Source organism: Cydia pomonella, chromosome 15, assembly GCF_033807575.1.
Source record: "Cydia pomonella isolate Wapato2018A chromosome 15, ilCydPomo1, whole genome shotgun sequence".
In the NCBI taxonomy this organism is placed as follows: Eukaryota; Metazoa; Arthropoda; class Insecta; order Lepidoptera; family Tortricidae; genus Cydia; species Cydia pomonella.
This window is the reverse complement of record NC_084717.1, coordinates 14,516,911-14,520,895: the sequence shown is the minus strand read 5'-3', so window position 1 is coordinate 14,520,895 and position 3,985 is coordinate 14,516,911. Positions and strand designations below refer to the sequence as shown.

Genomic DNA, 3,985 nt, shown 5'->3' with positions numbered 1-3,985 from the left:
TTCCAGCGTCGATAAGTTTGAATTGACATCTACCTGACCTCTCGCTACATACTCTTAACAAGATAATAAACTTAAGTTGTGAATTATTTTACCTCATATTCGCAACTCTATTTCCGGCTAAAACAGTGACTGTAAGGAAAATATTTTACCTAGCCTACAATTAGCTACCCAATGCCAAAATACCCGGGATGGGTTGGACCCGCGTATATCCTAATCTACGTTCAAAAGAGAGGTATGGGCACCGTGAATGTCATCTCACTTAGTGTGGTAGGGCACAACACAGCGGATGCCATTCCAGATCTAGAGCAGAGCCCAACTGAAGAAGTGCCTCCACTTTACAGAAAACCGCAGCCAAATAACACTAGACCCTACTCATACGTAGTGTTGTGTTCCTGCCGGTGAGTAAGGTTGCCAGAGCTCAACAAGGGTGCGGGGTGTTAGGGTCGGCATAGCGATAGCGCATGTAACACCTCTGGAGTTGCAGGCGTCCATAGGCTACGGTAACTGCTTACCATCAGGCGGCCCGTATGCTTGTTTGCCACCGACGTAGTATTAAAAAATATACTCTGCTAACAGATTAGGTATTATACGATTTTATGCTAATATCAAAGTTCAACATCAATATGACCGCAAAGTATACTACATAAGTGCCTAGTTATATAGGATATGTACTTTAACGAATAAATTATTCAATCAATATGGTTGCTAGTCCAAGTCAAGAGTGCAGTATAATGATAATGAGTGCTGTTCTGTTATCAAGCAAATTGACCCAATGGCCTTATAATCATAAATCTGGTCCACATTAATTACTACCTAGCTTATACATTGCGGAAGGTCTTAACCAGTATTAATACTTACATTTACCTAAGTACGTAAGTACTTTTAATATTAGTTTCTATAAGTGCCTATCTTATTTTCAATCAAAAATCTATATTATAAATATTTATATAATAAAGCGACTGAGAATAAAAAACAAATTAGGAATTAAAGTGACATTTAATACCTTCCATTCATTGCTAGAAATAGTAAGTATACATACATACATATATTACATACCAACTTTGTCAGTAGAAAAAGGGGCAAAATTCAAATTTTCTAAGGAACTCTTATTCGCACCTATTTTTTTTTATTTGTTGCATTTTCTACTGTCAAAGTGGGTGTGTCTGACTATTACAGTACACACACGGTTAGTTAGGTAACTATTTTTATATTTACAGTCGACATCAAAGATATGTATATTTTTTTTCGCTGAAGAAGTGAGGTGCAAAAGTATGAATATATCTTCGACTGTACAATAATAATACAGGCTGGCGCAATAATAGGTTATCTATTCTTTTGAATGTTCATGTTGTTCATGAATTTAACAAAGACGTGCATTTTAGCATCTGAAAAAAAGAAAAAAGAGAATAGGTATTCGTGCATAAAGAGAATAGGTATTTTAAAGATATTTGTTTCAGCTATATAACTGCATAGTTTTAATTGTTAATTACATTTTGTAAAAGATGTGTAAGAAAAAATGTAAAAAAAAGTCTACGTATTTTAGGGCAACCTTGTAAATTGAGACTTTCTTTTATGCAAACAATTGATTTATGTTTATAGCTCGTGTTATCCACGATGACGCCACGCCACGATAAATCTAACCTTTAAAACACGACAATTTGAGTCAAGGCACGTGTCTTCGTGAATGACACGATCTAATTAGCCATTTGTACTAAAAATTTTACTCAACAAGGCCATCAATAATAAGACTCTAATTTAAGTATCTATCCGGTGAAGTTACTTTTCTTCCTGTTCGTTTGAAAAAGTTTTTTCCTTTTTGGAATTTTATTGGTCTGCAATATTCGGGAACTAATTCAATGTTTGACACCTAATCTTTTCTAATAATTGCTAATGACCTAAAAATATTTAGCAGAACTACCAGGTTAGTAGCTAGGTAATTATCATTAGTAAGTAATTAGCAAAATCCAAAGAATTACAATGAGGTACGTAAAAAAAAACATAGGTTAGATATCGATTATCATAAATTATTACCCTTAACTTTCTTACAAAGGCCACGTCTCTTGTATTTTTTGTTGTGGGGTTCTGTTTATAGTGTTTACACAGCTTATAAGAGGGTGTCAATACCTAAAACGCGCACACTGTCTATTTGAATCGGAGTATAATAAGATATAATCAAACCATGCTAAGTTGGCAGCGATTTTTGATAGCCCGGCCTGTGCAAGTGTTTAGTAAACATCATAATTTCATAGATGCTTGACGGTTAAAATAACACTTGCACTGTCTGAGCTATCAAAAATGCTGCCAACTTATCTTGGTCTGAATCTAGCACTGTTGCAATGTTACTAGGCAAGGGAATAGTTATAAAACTATTAAAATATAATAAAATGTGGATTATTTATAGGTTTAGGATTAAATATTTTGAAATTTTGTATTTAATTGCAGACCCGTAAGTCAAAAAACAAAGACATAAAACCGTTTAATGGTGATTTTTGAAAAATCTTTGTAATTATTTTCTATCGAGTTGATCTCGTTCAATCATGTATCGAGTACGGTCACGGTCTTTGAAATATAATGAATATTTTTTTGTTTTATTTTACAAATTGTTTTTCTTAATAAACTGCTTAAGTAACATCAACTTCAAGGACATTGGGTGTTGACAGCCGCTTAAAAAGGGGAGTAAAGCTAGGAAATTAGATTAGGGTTTTTACCTTTTATCTCAATAACTCTAAGAATATACTTGTTTTAAAAATTTTGCTTGTCAAATCCTTACTCACCTTATTTTCAGTTATACCGATTTACGAGTATAACTGAAAATAAATTAAATAGACATATGTTTGTGTTTTTTTAGTTTGATTAATAATTCAACAATAAAAACTAAAATTTTGCGTCAGTCCCCCCTTAAATTTGATTTTGGATATACATTTATTTCCGTAACGAGATTCAATATTTAGGATTCTGAAATATGGATAGTTCTGAGTTGATTATTTTCACATAATTTAACTGTATCCACACTTCCTTTTTTTTTTGGTATAAGTACCTAATAAATAATATACAACAATATTCTAGGTACCTACTTATACATTTTAAACATTATTAAACAGATTCAAACTAGACAAACAACTAAATATTTATATAATTACAACGGGTATCAATATTAAATTCGCATTTTATTGCACATTAACATCCCGTATTTAAAATGCAAGTCTTAGCATACTAAACATAGGTAGTAATTATCTTCGCTATGGGCAGCATTGGTGCATTCGCCTCAATTACCTATCAGGACGTTAAAAAGCACGTTTAGATATTTTGATCACCTTGACCGCTGTTATATATCTGTGAGCGACTGTACTAGCGAGATTGAAACCCCGTTTGAGTTGTGAATTTTTCTTTCACCACAGGACCGCGAAAGCAAATTTACCTCTCTGGAAGAAAATAAGTTCTCCTTAGGACACAATATCGGTTGTAGGTACGAAATTGTCCTGACAGGTACTGACAGGTTTTTATATAGTCTATGACTGACGTTCCAAAATGTACATAAAGATAATTATTTAGGTATAAGGTCTTATTTTAATCATTTTTATTAATTTAAATTATTATAATTTAGTTTGTAAGATACAATATGTATATTTATTTGTTTCTTAATGTTCCTGTTAAATAAAATTTATGATTGATACGAAAAAAAGATAAATTTTTAATATCGACATTATCTACAAAGTGTTTGAAACTCTGCCGGTTGCTTCAATTTCAATTTGTATGGAGGGAATTGGCACTGTCAATTTATTAAAAAAAAAATTGCTATTATTTTTTTCTCAGTGCAAACAATAAAATAAAATGACCACTTTAAATGAAAAAGAAATTGTTTCTTTATTTATGAAATACATTTTGGTACACTGAGAAAAACAAAACCTGTTCTTAAATTCGTCTTTACCCTTATAAATGCTAATGTCCAACGGCGCGATTCGAACATTAATATATGTCAAATATT

At 32.1% G+C, this 3,985-nt stretch overlaps 1 long non-coding RNA gene across 1 annotated transcript; it reads right to left on the bottom strand.

Moving 5' to 3' along the window:
- Positions 1-977: 977 nt before the first annotated feature.
- LOC133525632 (uncharacterized) lies at positions 978-3,484 on the bottom strand. The gene is made up of 2 exons (XR_009800598.1): positions 3,419-3,484; positions 978-1,385 (listed from the first exon to the last, which is right to left on the bottom strand). It is a non-coding gene; the product is annotated as an uncharacterized LOC133525632 (long non-coding RNA).
- Between the last annotated feature and the right edge of the window lie 501 nt (positions 3,485-3,985).